This window comes from Lactuca virosa, chromosome 9 (genome assembly GCF_052849685.1).
Source record: "Lactuca virosa cultivar CGN04683 chromosome 9, Lactuca_virosa_CGN04683_v6, whole genome shotgun sequence".
Lineage (NCBI taxonomy): Eukaryota > Viridiplantae > Streptophyta > Magnoliopsida > Asterales > Asteraceae > Lactuca > Lactuca virosa.
In genome coordinates this window covers 41060971-41083666 of record NC_136434.1, presented here as the reverse complement: position 1 = coordinate 41083666, position 22696 = coordinate 41060971, and positions in this window count along the sequence as shown.

Below are 22696 nucleotides of genomic sequence, written 5' to 3'. Positions count from 1 at the left end.
GGATGTGTCTCTGTATCCTGAAGAATTGAAGATGCTCATTGTCGCATTGAAGAGTTCTGTTCTTTCCAAGGCGATGTTCAATTCATTCGCAGTTCCTCTCTCATGGCTTTCTCAGGCAGGATCCACTGCTACTTATAGCAAGGCAATGGATATCATCACCTTTCAACTGGTGAATGACAAGAAAATCCGTTTGTCCAAGAAGATCTTTTGTCAGATTCTGGATACTCCCAATTCTCAACTTGTTAATGATCTTACTTATGCACAAGTTGTTCATATGTTTAATGAGATGGTTCATCAACCCCCACTCACGAAGATTAGTGATTTCAAGAAGTCAGCTCTGCCAACTATTTGGAATTTCTTGTTTGGAATTTTTCTTCGATGCTTGACAGGTCGAAGTGTTGGCTTAGACAAAGGTCGCATGGAGGTTTATGCGATGGTGGCAGGATTGTACTATGATCTCTCTGTCGACTACTCTACACAACTGTGGAAGGAATTCCAAAAGAGTATCGAAAAGACGAATGTGGTTTAAGGCATTTCGTGTGCTAGGTATTGGAGCTTAATACTTGGTTATTTCTATGAAAAAGAAGGAATTGTTGTTCCTGCTGATGAAGAAAAGGCTGAGTTTCTGAAGTATCACTTTCCTAAGGAAGTTTCGGATGATTTGGAAGTATTCACACACATTGCTCGGATTCCTGATGCAATGTTAAAGAGGGTTGAACCAACAAATTCGGTGTTGGTTGAATACTTGAAAACTATCAATCCAGATGTTGAGACTGGAAAATTATTGTCGAAAGAAGAAGCTGGTCCTTCCAAGAAGTCTAAACGTTCTAAAAAGGATGCAAAGGCTAGACCAGAGAAGCCAGTGCACGAATCAAAGAAGTCTCCTGAGAAGATTGTGCACGAATCCACAAAGTCTCCAAAGAAGCCTGAGACGGCTGAAGTGAATGTTTCGACTGTTGTCATCGAACTAGTGGAACCTGTTGATGATGCTGTAGTGGCAGAGAAAATTCCTTCAAAATCTGGTGTTTTTCGACGATTGAAGAAAAGGACTAGGGGTTCACGAAAATCTTCTCCTTCTAATGTTCGTAAACCACAACTCTCTCATCAAGGATTCATTTTTCGAGAAGTTCCAGCTCCAGTTTCGCCTTTGTCCAAGAAACGTAGAGCTGAAGATGTGGCCAAACACATTTCAAAGAAGAATACACGGCAATGAAAGTTGGTTATCCAAGAGGAGTCTTCCGAAGAAGAAATAGTTCCTGAAACACCAGAACCAATTGTTTCTCAATCTGTATCTACTCCTGAGCAGACCATTGTCATACCACCAGAAGTTTTGCTAACTCAATCAAATACTGAGGAGGTTCGAACTTCAGGCATTGTTACACACGTATCTGATACGAATGTACATGTCAACATGGGTGAGGGTGAGTCGAACAAAGAAGTTGAGGCTACTACTCAAGGTATTCCTGTATCTTCAAAACCAGATACTTTCGTGTCCTTACCTCCTTTTATTATTCCAAATACTACAAGTTCCCCAACCTTTGAAAACATTCTTCATCAACCCTTTACAACTCTTTTTCCATCTCAATCCACTGATTCACCAAAACTTGATTCGCCTGTTAAAACTTCACCTGTTGTTGAACCTGATACTGACAATGAAGGTTTTGGAGGCACATTTGACGATTTACAGTTTGATGATGAAGAAGATCACTTTCCTGATCATATGTTGATGACGATGAAACAATTCAAGATTCTCAACACGAAATTGAATTCTATTATTCAATCTCAAGCAGATTTGGGGAGTAATTCGTCTATCTCTAATATGGAAGTTGATAGTCTGCTGAAAACCTTCGAAGCAAAGGTGGTGAGTAAAGTCTCTGGAATGGTCCGAGATTCAGAGATTCGACTCTTGGAGAAAATTGATCACAATGATCAGAATTACGAATTAAGGGTGAATTCTCTAACTTCGATGTTTAGAGGGGAGGTAAAAGAATTCAAGCATTTGGTAAAGGAACGACATGTGTTATTCGTTCAAGATGTCAAGAAGGTGAGGGAAGATGTGAATTTGCAAATTCAAGAGCTTCGACAGGATATGCAAAAGGAAATCTCAATTGTGCAAAGGGATTATGCTTCGATTAATCAGAAAGTTGACATTATTTGTGATGCTGTTACCAAATATGTCAAGTTGTACGAAGATTTGAGTCCTCAAATTACTCAATTGTCGACAACGGAAAATCAAAGCTTTGTGGAAGTGCTCAAACTGTTGAAGGAGCTCAAAGATTTAACTGTTAAATCAGTTTCATCTCCGTTGATCACTCCGGACTTTTTGTCTCAAAAGTTCATTCATTTTGAAGCTATTTTACAAAAACAACTTGCTCCTCTTTCTCACATTTCTAGCCTTCTTCCAACGAATGCCCCGCCTGTTTTCACAGGGGTGTAAGGGTGAGAAAAGTAGGTTGGTGGTACGAAGGCTAGTGGTGAAGTTTTGCATACAGATGCAAAGGTTGTTGGAAAGGTGTTTTCTTCGAAGATTCCAATAACAAAACCAATCGTGTCAACTGCTGAGCCATTTATTTCGACTGTTATGACAACAATGCCAATTTCAACGAAGCCAATTTCAAGACCAATTTCCAAAGGAATTAAGATTGGGGAAGGTGGCAGCAGTTCGAAGCCTAAGGAAAGTATTGATAATTCATCTGTAAAAGACAAACGCAAAACGGTTATGGTCGAAAAGTCAAAGGAAGAAAAGAAAGCTGAAGCGGAGGCTGAGGTTGAAAAGCTCCGAATGGTACAAAGCATTATGCGACTTCGTGCAAATGATCCACCTGGGATGAACAAGGGTGATCCTTCAAAGCATTACAATTATGAAACAATAGAGTCGAAAGTTGCATATAATCATATGTATGCTTTCGAAAAGAAGCCAAAGAAAAGCTATGTTGTTCTCAACACAGATATGAGTCAGTTGGATTTTCCCATCAATGAGATGATGTTCATCATGGCTCAGTACAAAATAGCTGAGAAATTTGATAATGATGATGAGTACACTTACATGAAGATCAAATTTCATGCTGTACTTGGAAAGCTTCCAGAGGAGATTTGGTTACTAGTGAAGATAAAGAAGGTGATAAGCATAAAGCCAGATGTGTTGTTCGAATAAATGATACAGAATCTTTGCTTTATTGTTACGAGGGCAAATGGGCAAGTGTGTGATTTCTCAGTAGCTGATTTTCCTTTAATGAACTTGTATGATCTGATACAAGTTGCATTGTTGCTAAAGGATAAAGATGCTTCATATCTTCGAGAAACTGATCCTGAAGTTTTTCGACTTGGGTTGGCTGACATCAAGATTTTCATTGACAACTATTATGAGTGTTTAGCACTTACTGATGTTGAGTTAGCTACAGAAAAGGGATTGACTGTAAAAGTGCCTATGGAACTTCCTTTAACTCAACCTGAGTTGAAGAAGTATGCAGACGGAGAAATATGTTTGAAGCCATTTGGTATGGTATTTGCTGGGAAAGATAAAAATGGGAAGGCTAAGAGATTCTTGTTTCAAGCTTCCGAAGTGGAAAGATATACAACTTCCTAATATACGAATTTCATTGTTCGTATGAATAGCTGCAAGAAGAATAACGAAGGAGATAAGAAGGAACTGAAGAAGATAATCTCATGGTACACTGAGATTCGAAGGGTTATGCTGTATGCTATACAGATACTCTTGAACTGACGAAGGTCGACATTATTACAAAGGGGGAGATTGTTAGGGTCGAATTATATTGTAATATGTCGAAGTCTGTTTTACCCTTCGTATGTTTTGTTAAGTTTATTTACTAAGGAGTATTTCGTACGAAGCTTAATTGTCAATGCCTTAGTATTTTTTGTATGCTTTCACGGTTCCTATAAATATGGAACTTTACTAGAGTTAGATAAGAGTCCTTTACAGAACCTGTCTATTTTCTCTGTAAAAGTTGAAAGCATAAATGAGCAGAAACCAGATCTTATTTACATCGTTTGTTCAATCTGCATTCGTTTAACTCTGATTTTGTTTAATACTTGATTCCACGATTCATCAAGGCTATAAATTTAAAACTGGGACGTATATATGTGCACATCAAGTTTTTGGCTTCGTTGCCGGGGAACGGCTATTTGATTTTTAGTTTAATTGTTTTAAGTTAGTCGATCCTTTTTGTGGGTTAAAAACCGCAAAACGTTATTTTTCAGCATTTATTTTATTTTATTTTTCCTTCTGAACATTAACTACGTCGTGGGCATCTTGGCCACATCGTGTTAACGTTTGAGTCATCCAGAACTCCGATAGTTCCATCACGTGAAGATCTTGAATCGGCTTTCCATTAAAAGAATGATAAAAAGGTCTACGAATCAAGAAGCAATTTCGAGTACAACACATACAAAAGCTTTGAAAGAACTCCAAACGCGAAGGGCATTGGTTACGCGGCAGGAATAGAGAGCGAATCTGAGGACGACATAAAAAGTGAAGTTGAAGAAATGGCAGACATCACCAGAATGACGATGGGGAGTACAATAAAAGGTTGCGTAATGACAACGGTCCAAGGTTGCGTAACGACAACGCTCCAGCCGAGAGAGATTTTGAGCTCAAGGGGCATAATCTATCAATGATCAAGGACATACTTTTTTTCGGGAAATATTATGAAGATACTTTCAAGCACATCGATGAAGTTTTGTACATTGCTAATTATTTCAATGTCCCAAATGTTTCTAGAGATGCAGTATTACTAAGAATGCTTCCCGTGACGTTTACTAGAGATGCAAAGATATGGTTGAAGTCATTAGCTCCTGGAACAATAAGGACTTAGGACAACCTTCGTGAAGCGTTTATCGAGAAATTTAGTCCTCCCCCCTAAGATATGTAAACTCGAGAAGAAGATTGCCAACTTTCAATAAGAAATAGGAGAGTCATTATACAAACTTTAGGAAAGCTACAAGGGCCTTCTAAGAAATTGTCCTCAACATGATCTAAATGTCCAACAAGAAGTGTCTATTTTCTATGATGGGGTAAATGCTACAACAAGGCAACTCCTTGATTCTTAAGGACCAATGACAAAGAAAGAGTTGGCCACCATTAAAGAGTTAATTGAAGAATTTTCAAAGCACTCGAGAGAATCTCATAATTCACGAGAAGATGCGATAAGAGAAAATGGAAATGGAAGGAACGAGAACATGGCAGCGGTATTGGCAAAAATAGAGAAAATGGATAGGCGAATGATAAAAATGGATCAATCCATTAATGCTATAAGAGTTGGGTGTGACAATTGAAATGGGCCGCCTCTAACGAAGGATTGCAATTTGGATGAGCACATGAATAAGAAAGCACAAGTGTTTTACTCTAGTGGTGATAAATATGATGAATATTGGAGAAAGCCGAAGAAGGAGTGGTTGCGTTATGATGAGTACAAGAAGCAAAAGGACGAGAAGTATAGGCAAACGGTTGAGGCTACTACCAAAAAGATCAACCACCACCTGAGAAGAAGATGGATTTTGTAACAACCCGTCATTTAGAGTTAACAAAAGTCAATAAAAGTCAATACAAGTCAAAGAAAGTCAAACTTGTTAAATCAAAGTCAAATTATTGAAAACATAAAACATAAATGTGATTTAATTCCTTATGTATATTAGAATTTTGGTAAAGGAATCAAATGCATTTAGAAACCAAAAACACCCTTTGGAAACCGAGAAATCTCGCAGGACCCTACCTCCTCGGACCGAAATTGGATTTCGGTCAAGACCGCAATCATGCGAGGCCATGGTCCACTTCGGACCGCAAACGGTTCACGGTCAGCACCGAAATCAGTTTGCGAGGACCCACCTGTTACACCAAAATCTCTCTCTTTTGGGCTACTTTTCGACCGAAAACACTTTATTTAGGCCCATTAGGACCGAAAACTACCCCTATATATAAGTGTTTAACCGTGAACTCAATTCATTTCTCATTTCCCAAACCGTAAACACACTCATTTTGCTCTCAAGTATCATCCGAGAACCTTCAAATCTTCAAGAGATTTTACCCAGAATCTTCAAATCTTCAACCGAAATCATCATCCCACCTTCAAATCTTCATAAATTCACCAAGAACACCAAAAACAATCTTCAAGTCTTCAAGCATACACCGAAAACACCCAAGCTAACACCGAAAACGCCAAGAAACCCCCTCAATTAATTCCTAACACTTTTTGTAAGTATTTCTTACATAGTTAAGTGTTGTCTAACACTTCAATTATAATTTAATTTATTTACCTTAAGATCTTATTAAATTAAATACGATATCGTGTATAATTATTATAAGGACACGACTACGCACGCGGGTTCTAACCCGAGGATCGTCGCTACCACTTCGCATCCAAACACGAACTTACATTCGAGGTGAGTTCATACCCCTACATATTCACTATTTTCCATGTTTTTAGGGGGGGGGGGAATAAAAGTACAACACAATTAAATTGTGTTAACATCCAAATGACTTCTAACGATTTCAGACGTTTCAAACTATTTCAAACTGTTTCAAGCTATTCTAAATTATTTCAACTGTTCAACTATTGTTTTTAAGAAAACAAATATATATATATATATATATATATATATATATATATATATATATATATATATATATATATATAAATGAGATTCAACAGGCTTAGGATTGGTGTTTTCGCCTTAACTCATGTTCCTTGTTTGGTTGTGGGCATAGGGAAAATTCACTTGTCCGACTGTCTTTTTAATTTCAATTATATATGTCCTATATATATATATATATATATATATATATATATATATATATATATATATATATATATATATATGAATACAAACCTTTAAAACTTTGTAACATGCTGAGCAAAGGAGAATTTTCAGAAATATTTCCATTACAAACAGAACACACTTATAAACTATAATAGGTATAGTTTATGGAATATCCTTACTATTCTACTAATTCAAGAAACGACACAAGAACATACTTATAAACTATACTAGGCATAGTTTATGGAACACTTATATCATTGTTACTAAATGTAGAGATACAATACAAACGAACATATAAACTATAATTTGTATAGTTTATGGAACATAAGTGCTATTTTTACTAAGTTCAAATTTTACTACAGTAACAAACATATAAACTATATTAGGTATAGTTTATGGAACATATATATACAGTTATTCATTGCAAAATGAATTCTCAGTTATTCTACACGTAACCGTCAGTATAGCTTTGTGAGACACACTTCAAGTACTTACATAAGTACCAAACAAGCCCTGAAATTATAACCAGAGTCTCTTGGAGGGAGAGCATGAATTTGTGTATAGATCTATACGAGACTGACAATCCCGCACCTTAACTGTTAGCTACAGTTAGGCCGGCAGGCCTGGGGTGACAAATGCCGTAACTATTCTGACGCCTGAAGAACGTCGTTTCAGGCCATCTTAGGTCACAATTTGATATTGAAAAATACGATTAGTGTATGAATACTTAAACAAATTCAAGTTGTTTTTATTAAATATTAAAACTACGATATAGTATTTTACATTACAGCTGGTGGAATCCAGGTACTTACGAATACATAGTTTTTATACAAAAATACATACAGTATACTATTTTCCAGTACAGAGAAACTTACATTTAAGAAAAACATTCATTATCACTAGTTTTATTTCATAATGAAATTATGATATACTATCACTGAGTACAATAATACTTACATATTTGGTTTTATGGTATTAAAACTACTATTCACTTACAACATAAAATATAGGATTTTTTTGGGAGAACATACTTACATTTTTCAAAGAATAACAGACCGATTTCAAATACAAACATACTTATGAACTCACCAACTTAAATGTTGATTCACTTTCAAAATCACTTGTATTCTCAGGAAACCGGTAGACAGGTACACTTATAGGTTTTTGAGAAGACGGAGCTATGCAGCCACGTCTTTTAGTTTTTACTACATACTTTTGATGTCATACAAATTATGTTATGAACAGATGTAAAAACAATACTTTATCAATGTAATGGTTGTGTTTGCTTTGATTACTATTATACAATTGTTGTGATATTGTACATGACATCCTCCGCCCCCGAACGTTTCCGCTGTTCCAGTTTGGGGGTGTGACAGATTGGCATCAGAGCATTTTCTATAGTGAACTAAGTATATCAAACCTTACAAGATATACAACTATAAACACAATGGGGCTGAAGCGCTCTGACTAAAAGTATACTTTTAAAATCTAAGTATTTTATAAGAAGTATACAAACGTACATACATACCAGAAACAATATCACAGTAAGAATTACACAAAAGTATTTAGATGTTGGACACTGTAGTTAAACCTAGACAGTTATATAATCATATCTAGGATAAATATAGCCTGGTCAACTATATTTATTTGAGATACGACAAACATGTGTTTGGGAGTGATCGTGGTGTTGCAACAAGTCTAAACCTTACCAACAATACATACAAGAGAAACTCTAGAACCAAACATAAAGTTAAAATACTATAGGAGTATTTTATGGCACTAAAACACTAGAACAAAAACATTTAGGCGTCGATAGTTAGATATACTAATAGTCGATAAGGGCCTTCTTACTAGAATCAAACATGAGAAAACAAAGGACCTTTGCTGGGAAATCTACAGTTGCTAAGTGTATACGTAAGAGTTATATATAACTAAGATTTTATGGACTTAGAATTTATGGTTTTGCTTTACTTCCTATTCCTTGTTTGGTTGTGGATTTAGAGTAGGATCACTTATTCGAAGGTCTATTTGATATTGGGTATATATAATATGTATACACTATGTGATTATAGGAGGACCCAATATGGGTCATACTATACAAATTCGTTACAAGTGTTGCTATAAATGAATTTGGCGATTGTTTACTTATATTAGTAGACTTCTATTGTAATTCGCTTAATAGAACACTATAAAAGTCAGGATATGATGTGTTTAGAATAAATATATATTTTGTTCAATATATCACCTGACTCTTGACCACTATAGAGGACTTATCGTCACTTCCTCTTAAATATTTTAAGAAAAAGATGCTACAACGTAGATCAAGAAGACGATCCAACAACACTCCACCAACTCCACCACCGCCACCACCTCCTCAGTATGATCCTGCTGTTTTCCAAGCAGAAGTAACGGCCGCAGTGGCAGCCGCTTTATCACAAATTAATGCCAGTGGCACTAGTGGGCGGATAGTGGTGGAAACCCTTCTAACCATGGAGAAAGACACGGACACCCGAGGGAGTGTTCATACAAAGATTTCACAAACGCCAAGCCCAGATCCTTTGATGGCACCGGAGGTGTCATTGCTTTAACACGCTGGTTCGAGAAGACCGAATCGGTGTTTGAGATTTGTGCGTGCCCCGAAGCTAGCAAAGTGAAATTTGCAGCATGCATTTTCATGGGCAGAGCCCTCTCTTGGTGGAACGGCTATGTCAATTCATTGACTCTCCCGGTAGCCAATGTCATGAGCTGGGAAGACTTAAAAGTTCTGATGCTGGCAGAATATTGTCCCAGAGGCGAGATACAAAAGCTAGAGCAGGAGCTCTGGTGTCTGAAGATGAATGACTCCGATATTGCTTCTTATACTGCCAGATTCAGTGACCTGGCTCTTCTATGTCTCGGGATGGTCACCCCGGAGAGTAAGAACGTGGAAAGGTACATCTGGGGATTAACTCCCCCGACCCAAGGAAACGTTATGGATGCCAATCCACTTACTTTCGATAGTGCCAAGCATCTGGCACAGACACTCGTAGATCATGGAGTTCGCCAAGACTCCATGACAGCCATTACTGAGCAACCCAAAGAAGGTGGCAGCAAAAAGAAGTTCTGGAACAAACGAAAGGGCCAATCTTTGCAAGATCCCTCAAAGAAACAGCAAAAAGTGGCAGTCCACGCTGCTACCATTCCTGTTGTTGTTCTGCACCAACACCTCCCAGTCGATATGCTGGAAGCCTTCCACTGTGTAACAAATGCAACTACCATGACACGGGAGTTTACAGGGAAATGCATTGCAAGAACTGCAACAGAAAGGGGTACACCGCCGGTTTCTGTAAGGCACCGACACAACCAAATGCCCTAGTCATCAGCGGAGGAGTAAGCCAAGCCTGCTATGGGTGTGGTAAAACAGGGCACTACAAGAGGTATTTCCCGAAAGCAAGGAATGTTGGCAATACAGGAAGAGTACTAGCAATGGGACAGGAGGAGGCAGTAGCGGATCCCACGGTAGTCACGGGTACGTTCCTTCTCGATAACTCTTATGCATGCATACTCTTTGATAGTGGTGCGGAGAGGAGTTTCGTCAGCCATAAATTTAAGCACCTACTCAAACAAAAACCACAATCACTAAACAAAACATTCATTGTCGAGATGGCAAACGGGAAGAAAGAGAGCACTAATGACATATTCATAGGTTGTACCCTCACTCTAAACGACCATTCTTTTCAAATCGACCTTATGTCGGTCTCCATAAAAAGCTTTGACATCATCATCGGCGTGGATTGGTTAAGTCCTCACCGTGCTGATATCCTATGTTTCGAAAAAGCCATTCACCTTAATCTGTCAAGTGGGGAAACCCTCGTTATCTACGGCGACAAACCTAGTACGAACCTTCGCATCATCTCTTGCGTCAAAGCCCAAAAATACCTACGTAAGGAATACTATGCATTCTTATCACACGTACTGAATGAAAAACAGGAAGTAAAAGACATCGAGAGCATTCCCGAAGTCTGCAATTTTCCTGTCATCTTTCCCGAAGATCTTCCAGGAGTTCCTCCTGAGTGACAAGTTGAGTTCCGAATTGACTTGATCCCTGGAGCTACTCCCGTAACCAAATCCTCGTATCAACTTCCACCAACAGAGATGTAGGAACTATCCAGCCAACTAAACGAACTGCTCAGTAAAGGGTTCATTAGGCCGAGTTCCTCACCCTAGGTAGCATCGGTCTTGTTCGTGAAGAAGAAGGATGGATCTTTATGAATGTGCATAGATTACCACGAACTAAACAAGCTTACCATTAAGAATCGATACCCTCTTCCGCGGATTGACGATCTGTTCGATCAACTCCAAGGAACAGAAGACTTCGTAGTATACTGCGATGCATCAAATCAGGGACTAGGCTGTGTACTTATGCAATGAGGAAAGGTTATTTCTTATGCCTCGAGACAGCTAAAGACACACGAGGCCAAATACACCACTCATGATCTGGAGTTGGGAGCAGTAGTCTTTGCTCTGAAGATCTGGAGGCACTACCTTTACGGTACCAAGTGCACCATATTCACCGACCACAAAAGCCTTCAGCACATCTTCGATTAGAAAGAACTTAACAAGAGACAACAAAGATGGGTAGAACTACTCAATGATTCCGAATGCGAGATTCGCTATCATCCCGGAAAAGCCAATGTAGTAGCAGATGCCCTTAGTCGAAAGGAGTACTCAGGTCGTAGATGATGGGTTATGAGCATAACATCAATCCTATGGTGTTCATGCAACCCTAATTGCTTTGATCTAGGTTTTCTAATTTGAACGTACAACATCGAATACCAAAGCAATAAACCCTAATCTAGCATGCTTATTTCGAAATAGACATAATAAACAAGTTAGAATGATTACCTTAACTTGTTATGTAGTAATAACAAGAACTCCTTGACCTTTGAAAGCTTAGTGCCTCAAATGTTGCACCTCTAATGGAATCACAAACACCCAATGCAGAGAGAGGAGGAAATTGGCTAGGGCAACTCCAAGAAGCATAGGGTCGATTTCCATATACTAAGGGATCTATTTATAGTTGAGGCTATTAGGGTTTTATGGTGGAAACCCTAATTTCCTTGCTTGGGGCTTAAGCAATCCATGGAGCCCATCTAGAAAGCCCTTGGACAAAATCTTCTTGGACTCTCCATACATTTCGTCCAATCCCTTTTTATTAGGAATCCATAGCCCAACTAGCGACTATCAGAATATCAATAGCAGTCCCCTTTATTTAATCAGTCTCTTTTGATCACCAAATTAATTCCAAAATAATTTTCGATCAATACTAATTAAATAATATGATTTACAAATAATATATTAATCTTGTAATATATTAATAAAACCATTTTGAGTACGAATTTATTATTCATATAATAAATTCTACTCTCTCTCCTCTTGTCATCCTATCAAGTTGCATGAATGAAGGCAACCCAAAAGAACCATGCTCATAATCGGGTCAAGTACATACCAAAATAGTTATGGTCTTAGACACCTAATCCAACAGTCTCCCACTTGGATAAGTCTAATAACTATTTTGCAAGTACGACTTCAGAACCTGATTAGCAATCGTAGCTTTCAAAAGTCGCTGTCAACTCTGATCTTATCAGAAGCGCGTCCTTTAAATAAGGGATCATATATTCCTCCATTCTCAAGATATTGTATAGACATAAGACATGGACTTTAATCATTCTCTGAGTCTATGTGTTGTTTCCCGATTTCCGATTTATGACGACTGACTAATTAAACAAATCAAATCAGTCCTGGCTTGGCCAAGCGCTTTAGGGGTGTTATCACTAAGTCATCGAGGGGCCCACAAATATCGCATTTATCCAACTTTGGGTAAAAGGAACGGATAAACTTCGACTCAAATGCTCGCTTGCACCTACTCATCAAATCACACACAACAATATGTTTTATAACACCACGTTACTGGTGCGTTTACATATTATCAATGTGCAACCGACTTGTAAATTACAACTCACATGTCTCGGTTTCAAGAATATAAGATATTATCGTCTCACTAATAACCCGTGATAAAATCCATGAAGTGATTCAAGTGAGCGTGGGTTTAATCCAATACTCAAATCTTATTTCAGGAGCACTCATAAACGCTTTAGACAATCTACAGTCGGATTCATGACAGTCTTACCTCATCACCTACTTCCAAAGTATGATCGACTGTGGATGGTTTAAATAATCTTATTATTTGGGAAGTCAAAACATGCGAAGTGAAACAAAAGAATAATCGAATCCAATATGGCCTCAACACTTTGAGTATAAATAAAACACCTTTTATTTATTCACCATATCGATTACACATTATTCATTGTATAATGTTCGGATAATCAACTTAACACTTGAATTGAAACAATAGTTATCCCATGCTCCAAGCATGCACACTATGTTTATCTATGGTCCTTACTTTGTGAAATAGATCAATTGAACACATTTCCAATGATGCCCATTTCACAATTCCCAATCCTTATAACAAGTGTAAGAATACCAAATTCTTTCCACTATTAGAATATGTTAGATTCTAACATTTCATGCAATGACCCTTTTGTAATGTCAGAGCACAAAAGTCACAAAGACTTTGCCAATGATATTACAAAGTACTCTATTGGAGGTTGTTACAAGACAACTCCATAGACATGAAGTCTCAAATTCAAAGTACATTCCTTTGAACATCCTTCTTGCATAAAAGTTTCTAATCTACATAAATCCTTAATATCCAACTCCCATTATGGAAACATTTCCATATTTTCCATATGACAACACATTCTAAATAGAATCATATATATCCATAATAATGTCAATATGGTACACCCATTACTATACTTCTAACTTCCCATAAGTGACCAATCCTTGGCGAACCTTAGATCATCCTTGACAGTTGTTTAATTTACTTTAGTCATATCCGGTTCTTGTCCTTTTCCCTCTTAATGCCATAGGCATTTGGAATAGACAGAACAGTCGAATATTATAGCATATGCAATCGATCCTATACCCGAAGCGTATGGGATACGATACATAATGGAAACGTGATACTTTACCAATCTTTTGCCATAATATTGCCATATATAGAATTCCCTTATGTTGAATCTTTTCAACATAACATTTATGTATGCCCTTTGACTAAATTTTATTAAATTTCTCGATCTAAGCTTTTAGATTTGAAATGAAGTATAATATTCTCTCCCTTAATTATAGCAAAACAACCTTTCAACCTTTGCAACTTTGCGAGTTGAAACTTTTGTTTTCTATAATTAACATTGCTAACTCTCAATATAATAATCATGCTCCCACTAACATGATAATTATATCCATACCAGCATAACACTTATGCTCCCACTAGCTTTGACACGTATTCAGAAAACAACTGGACTTCTAGAAATCAATACTTATTGACTTCCAAAGTTCATATTTCTAATACGATATGCTTCGATAAGCCTTTATTTAAGCTTTTCAAATCCATACACCTTTCCTTAGTCAGCTCATATGAATGTCTAAACTAATTCATAACTTATAGCAATAAGTCCTAAATGTTTAGACTAACTGCCAAATCTCACAATTCGAACTATGAAGAGGGATGCCGTAATCATAATCGAATTTGAGAATGCAAATATCACAATTGTTATCTCCTTAAAATCTCTCTTAGTGAAAGAGTTTCCTCACAATAATTTTCATGAAACGGAGAGAAACCTTATGGCACTTAAATTTTATGGTGTATGTGCTCTTATCCATGTGAATTTGTCATAACCATAATCATAAGATAATGTTTGTGACAAATCCAAACTCTTATGGACCGAACTTGTTCATTCTTCATTTCTCGCCATCAAGGGTCCTACCATTGCTTCCAAGTTGTTCAGCAGCTCACTCATACCGATCAATGTACTTTCATTGATCAAGATGCTTTACCCTGTATGCAGTCAAATGAAAACTCATAGAACTCACATGCATAGCTGACTTAACTGGAATGGCACAGAAACAAGAATATGTCAAAGCGATAGGTTTACACTTGATTAGTTCTTGAAATTCTTTTCAAGATCTTTAAGACTCCCACTAACCTCTTGACATATAAGATTCTCTTGTCAAAGAACATTCCCTGACAAAAAAGTATCCAAGAGTTAGTGCGGATTCTTTTCAAGACAAACTCACAACACACAATTGGTCTTAGTTGGTCTTTGTATTATCCAAGACATCACAACTTACCAATTTTTTAAAATGTGCAAGAGCGATAAACATTTCTACTCCACATTTTGTGTTGTGTTACTTACTTAAAACATGTCACTCAATACACAATCTTGGATTATAACTCTAAGACTTGACCTTTTGGAACGAAGTATGATTCACTTTTTGATTTAACCATTTCAACAATTCCCAAATCCTCTTCTTAGTCATACTAGCGCACTAAGTTGTCCTAAGAGGATTAATTGTGATACGGTTTCATAATCATTAAGATGATCATAGAAAAAGTACTCTCCCTTCTTTTCAGAATGGAGAAACTTTTATATCTCTGCCTAATTGAATCTTCTTATTCGTTCTGCTATTATTGAAACTTTTCCAATGATTCAGAATCACACTTAAACTTTTAAGCATAACCATATTTACTAAACTTTTAGCAAATCATGACGAATAGTCTTATTGTTCTTTGTGGTGGACTTGAATAGTGCACAACTATGTGTACTAGATCCCCTAGTCCTTCACTTGACTCACATATATATGTGAACAAGGAATTAGTCTCAATTTCCCAAATGTGAAGGTTCTCATTCATCATACAATACCAGTTGCATGATTCCAAGTTTCTGTCCAATTGAAACTTGGGTGATGAGAATCATTCCTTATTTGGTAAATTTTCGACACTACCACAAATAACATAATAAAGAATCACATCCATTTCAACATTGCTATCAATAGAAACATTCAAACATCAATTTTCACAAATGCCATTGCAATGATATATAAATAAGACAAAACAAAATTTTATTTTATTTATAAAACGCGGAAAAACATGGCCTTACAACGCAATTAAAAATGAAAACTATGTTACTAAACATTCCTAAGCAATCTATCCTAACTCTTCTAAGTAGCAGCTCAAAAATCCGATCTTCGAATCATGCGATCGAAATCCATTTCTTCGTGATCAGACTCAACTCACTCTTTCTTTTAAGCTTCCTTTCTTGTCTTCGATCCTACAAAACATCAAAATGTAATCTTAACACATCATGTATTAAGAATCTACAAATAGGAACTTAATAGAGTTAGATAGTGGATTTACCTGAAGCAAATTCGTACATCTTGACTCTCCCATCTCTTAGATCTCTCAGGTAGTTAGGGCAGCTTCGCAACCAATGCCCCTTCATTTGGCAATAGAAACATATGGACTCTTTGGGAACGACTCAAGAAACAATCTCAGACTTTACCTTTCTCTTATGGTCAAACTTTTTGACCATGGCAGACCTCTTTCCCTTAGGATAAGAAATCCTCTCTAGACTATTGTTTCCATTGCCTATGTCCATGGAAGTTTGGGAGGTTGACTTACCAGTCAAATTTGCTTGACCAGTGCGCCAAATGATTGTTGATTCAGCACCAATAAGCAAATAGGTAAGATCAATGAGGGTCACGTCGTGGTCCATCATATAGTAATCTCTAATGAACTCACTATATGATTCGGGAAGTGATTGAAGAACCAAGTCAACAGCCATCTTCCTTGAGACAACGACACCCAACATTCCCAATCTATCAATATGCAACTTCATATCCAATACATGAGCACATACAGACTTTCCATCTTCGTGTTTGTTTGCCAATAGGGCTTGAGTGACTTTGAAATATTCAAGTATTTGAACATGTGGGTCAGGAGAATTACTAGAGGAGGTGGAGGAAGTAAAGCATGATTTTCATTTCCACAATCCAATCGTGGAACATCATCCTCATGTGGAAAGCTTTTTCCAAAGGATTCGGGAAAACCATAGCTGTAAGAGTTTGTCATCTACAAAACGAGAGAAATTCAAGTTAGTTGATTCAATCCTTAATATAACACCCAAATAAAATATTAAGGCTAGGACCCAACACAATATTCCACAACTCGGAAGAGGGATGCCGTAATCCAGTTGCAGAATATTTGAAGGTAGGTAAATGACGATTTACCAATTTCCACCATGAAAAATGAAATTTGAAAATTAGGTTTTAAATGAATTGAAACTCCCAGATCTTTTGAGATTCATTGAACTTTTCAATGGAATGTTTAATCTCGATTATACCCTTCAAGATTGTGACTGGGATACCAAGGATCACAAACAAGGTGTGGATAACCATGCAAATTAGCTTGGTACTCTCGAAGATGTATATCACCTAATCAATGTGCCGGTTAACCACACACACTCCATTGATCTATGATAATCTACGAGCTACCCATTTCCATCCTTCATTGGTCCCATATTAGTGTGTCGGCTAACCACACACGCTCAACTAACGACCAACAAGGTGCAATGTGCAATTTGATGGATTAGCACCAACTCCACATTTTTCCTAAAGTAACTAAGATTTAGGAATTTATAAAAGTGTTTAGTTACTTCGTATTTCATTATACTTTTAATGGAAGGTTGTGTCCTATCCTACCCATTCGGCTAACGACCCTTCACTAGTCAAGAGTGCGGTGGGTAAGAGTGGATACCCAATGACGGTCATTTTACAGGCCGCTTCCTTAAACACCCCTTATAGACCTGCTTCGTGAATGAGGCCTACTAACGCTAAGACTGACATTTACTTTATTAAACTTTTAATTCTATATAGTATAAGGGTGTATTTTATACTTTTAAAATACTAGCTGGTTTAATCTATTAATAAATTAGACTTTCAATTTTATTAATCTTAAACTATATTATTATGGATTTATTAATTCTCTCTTTTAATTAAACTTTTAATCAATCTTAATGAAATCCATAAAGGGGGTAATTTTGAACTTTTCAAAATACTAGGGTTCTAGAATTTAATATTTCAAAATTAATACCTTTTAATTAAATTTTAAATTCCAAAACTTGAGGATAAATTTTGAAACCTTTCAAAATATTAGGGTTTAACTATTTAAATTTCAAAAACTAAAACTTTTAAGTTCAAATTTAAACTATAAAACCTAAAGGGTGTAAATTGAAACTTTTCAAACTTACTAGGTCAAATATTTGACTCATAATATTCCTATATTATCCATATTTAACCAAAACCATTAATTTTGATAAGGATAATCATTCTAAACATAAAAAATCGATTTTAGGCAATAAAAACGAGTTTTGGTAATTATCCTTAACAAAATCTGTTCAAAAAATCGAAAATCCCGTCAACAACACCCTGGACTCGCTGAGTCCACTGATGGACTCGCCGAATTCATGCAACTCGTTGAGTCCACTGATGGACTCACCGAGTCAGCTTCGCAGACAGGAAAAATTCGACTTTTGATCCTTTGGAAGTTCACTTTTGCATCTATTCAACTAGAAAAACAACCTAGGCTCTGATACCACTGTTGGGTTATGAGCATAACATCAATCCTATGGTGTTCATGCAACCCTAATTGATTTGATCTAGGTTTTCTAATTTGAACATACAACATTGAATACCAAAGAAATAAACCCTAATCTAGCATGCTTATTTCGAAATAGACATAATAAACAAGTTAAAATGATTACCTCAACTTGTTATGTAGTAATAACAAGAACTCCTTGACCTTTGAAAGCTTAGTGCCTCAAATGTTGCACCTCTAATGGAATCACAAACACCCAATGCAACAAGATGACTTAGGAGAGAGGAGGAAATCGGCTAGGGCAACTCCAAGAATCATTGGGCCGATTTCCATATACTAAGGGATCTATTTATAGTTGAGGCTATTAGGGTTTTATGGTGGAAACCCTAATTTCCTAGCTTAGGGCTTAAGCAATCCATGGAGCCCATCTAGAAAGCCCTTGGACGAAATATTCTTGGACTCACCATAGATTTCATCCAATCCCTTTCTATTAGGAATCCATAGCCCAACTAGCAACTATCAGATAATTGCAATATCAGTCCCCTTTATTTAATCAGTCTCTTTTGATCACCAAATTAATTCCAAAATAATTTCTGATCAACACTAATTGAATAATATGATTTCCAAATAATATATTAATCTTGTAATATATTAATAAAACCATTTTGAGTACGAATTTATTATTCATATATAAAATTCTACTCTTTCTCCTCTTATCATCCTATCAAGTTGCATGAGTGAAGGCAACCCAAAAGGACCATGCTCATAATCGGGTCAAGTACATACCAAAATAGTTATAGGCTTAGACACCTAATCCAACAGTAGAGTGAAAGCACTAAACATGACAATCCATTCTCATATGTCCACATAGATCAAGGAGGCCCAGATAGAAGCTTTAAAGCCGGATAATGTGGCAGATGAAGCCTTAAGAAGAATGGAGGAGAACTTAGAAATCAAGGGTGACAGAGTTCGTTACTTCATGAATCGGATCTGGACACCGAAGTTTGGTGGTTACAGAGATGTTATCATGAAAGAAGCCCACAAAACTCGATACTTCGTTCATCCAAGTTCAGATAAGATGTATATGGATCTCAAGAAACTCTATTGGTGGCCGAACATGAAATCCGATATTGCTACCTATATGGGCAAGTGCCTAACTTGCGCCAAAATCAAGGTAGAATACCATAAGCCCTTAGGTTTACTACAATAGCCAGAGATACCTGAGTGGAAGTGGGAGCGGATTACAATAGATTTCATAACCAAGTTGCCCAAGAATAAAGATGGACATGACACCATTTGGGTAATCGTCGACAGATTAACCAAATCCGCTCACTTTCTACCAATAAAGGAAATAGACAAGATGGAGAAATTGACCAGAACTTACATTAGAGAGATTGTATGACTGCATGTTATGCCAATATCTATTATCTCGGATAGAGACAGTAGATTCACCTTGCGGTTCTGGCAGTCACTACAGAAACAACTAGGTTGGACATGAGCACAACCTACCACCCACAAACCGACAGGCAGAGTGAGAGAACTATTCAAACCCTATAAGACATGCTGAGAGCCTATGTGATTGACTTCGGTAAAGAATGGGATACCCATTTGCCACTTTTCGAGTTTTCATACAACTATAGCTATCACACTAGCATCAAGGTTGCCCCGTTCGAAGCCCTCTATGGTCGTAAATGCAGATCCCCTCTGTGATGGGCTAAAGTGGATGACACACAACTAGCTAGAGGCCAAGCTCCTGACAACACTCTCACTGGCCCAGAGATCATTCGAGAAACCATAGAAAAGATCGTCCAAATCCGAGAATGACTGAAAGCCTCTAGAGACAGACATAAGAGCTACGCAGACAAGAGACAAAAACCCTTGGAATTCCAGGTTGGTGACCGCGTTCTATTGAAGGTCTCACCTTGGAAGGGCATGATACGCTTCGGAAAGTGTGGAAAACTAAATCCAAGGTATATCGGACCGTTCGAGATTCTTGCTAGAATCGGCACAGTAGCTTACAAACTCCATCTACGACAATAACTTAATAACGTACACCCTGTCTTCCACGTGTCAAATCTAAAGAAATGCCTATCCGACGAGACTCTTGTGATTTCACTCGATGAAATCGAGATAAACGAGAGTCTAAACTTTGTGGAAGAACCAGTAGAAATCATGGATAGGGAAGTCAAACTAACAAAACAAAGTCGCATACCAATAGTGAAGGTTCGCTGGAATGCCAAGCGGGGACCTAAATTCACTTAGGAGCGAGAAGACCAGATGAAACAAAAGTACCCGCATCTTTTCCCTAGTCCATGAGTATTCCATAGAAAGAATTTCGGGACGAAATTCCCTATAACGAAAGGATAATGTAACAACCCGTTATTTAGAGTCAACAAAAGTCAATAAAAGTCAATGCAAGTCAAAGAAAGTCAAACTTTTTAAATCAAATTCAAATTATTGAAAACATAAAACAAAAATGTGATTTAATTCTTTATGTATATTAGAATTTTGGTAAAGGAATCAAATGCATTTATAAACCAAAAACACTCTTTGGAAAACCAATAAATCTCGCAGGACCCCACCTCTTCGGATCGAAATGAGATTTTGGTAAAGACCGCAATCATGCGAGGCCATGGCCCACGTCGGACCGCAAACGGTTCACGGTCAGCACCGAAATCAGTTTGCGAGGACCCACCTGTTACACCGAAATCTCTCTCTTTTGGGCTACTTTTCGACCGAAAACACTTTGTTTAGGCCCATTAGGACCGAAAACTACCCCTATATATAAGTGTTTAACCGTGAACTCAATTCATTTCTCATTTCCCAAACCGTAAACACACTCATTTTGCTCTCAAGTATCATCCAAGAACCTTCAAATCTTCAAGAGATTTTACCCAGAATCTTAAATCTTCAACCGAAATCATCATCCCACCTTCAAATCTTCATGAATTCACCAAGAACACCAAGAACAATCTTCAAATCTTCAAGCATACACCGAAAACACCCAAGCTAACACCGAAAACGCCAATAAACCCCCTCAATTATTCCTAACACTTTTTGTAAGTATTTCTTACATAGTTAAGTGTTGTCTAACACTTAAATTATAATTTAATTTATTTAGCAAAAATGCCCGAACAATCTTCAAGAAACCCCCATTTGTTGATTTGTTAGCAAAAATGCCTGAATATGCAAAATTTCTTCAAGACCTTCTTGACACTCGCCAACAATTATAGAATACTTCCAAGGTGGTTCTTAATGAACAATGTTCGACGGTAATCATGGAAGGAATTTCAACTGAGATGGGAGATCTAGGACGCTTTACACTATCTTGTGATTTGGCAATTACATGAAGACATTTTTCTTAGCCGATTATGGGGTTGTATAAACTTAATGCCTTATTCGCTTTATCAAAATCTCAACCTTCCAGAATTAAAGACTATAAGAGTAGTGATCCATATGGAAAATCGTTCGGTAACCTATCCTCGAGGAATAATAGACGATTTCTTGGTCAAAATTGGAAAAATTCTTTTTCCAATTGAATTTTTAGTAATAGACATGAAAGAGAATGAGGATGTACCTATTATACTTGGACACCCATTACTCAATACCGCTAGAGCCTTGGTAGATATTTGTGAGTCCAAGCTTACTTAGTGAGTGGGAAAAGAAGAAATGACATTCGATGCTGAAGAGGGATTTGAGAAGTCTAAGAATAAAGATGAAGTGTTCTTTAGGGATGACGATAATGAACTTGAAGAATTGGAGAAATTATTGGAAGAAGATGTCCAAACTAGAGCAAAGCCAAAAGAAGAAGTCAATCCCTCCAAGCCAAGATCCTCAATTCCAATGACGTTTGATGTGTTCACATTCACTACACCAAACGTTCAAGATGAAAAATTTTATGAAAGTGAAGAGATATGTTCGAGCAATGAAGAAGATGCTCAATAAGGTAAGGAAGTAAATTCGTATGGAATGCAACTAGATAAAAAGGAGGCAGCTGAACATGAATGATATGGCCTTATTTAACTATATAATTTAGGCCATTATTTTAATATATCTGATTAAAATGTTATATTTTTAGGTATACGATACTTAATATGCTTGAAAATGTTTAATTACAGTGAAAATGGGAGCTGAGATGCAAAAGGAGGAGAACGGAGCTGAAAAAGACACAAAAAGGATGTTGCTGGCAGCTTGACCCCTCGTCATTATTTTGGCCATATACCATGACTCCTAACTCCCATTAAGGCGATTTAAAATGATCTGAAAAGTAGACAAAATTTCGGACGACTTTCATGTTTGGGCCAAAATGTGAAATCCAACCACCACGACGTGGTAAATGGAATCTTCGCGATCATTGAGCTGACTTGGAGAATACGGGATATTCAT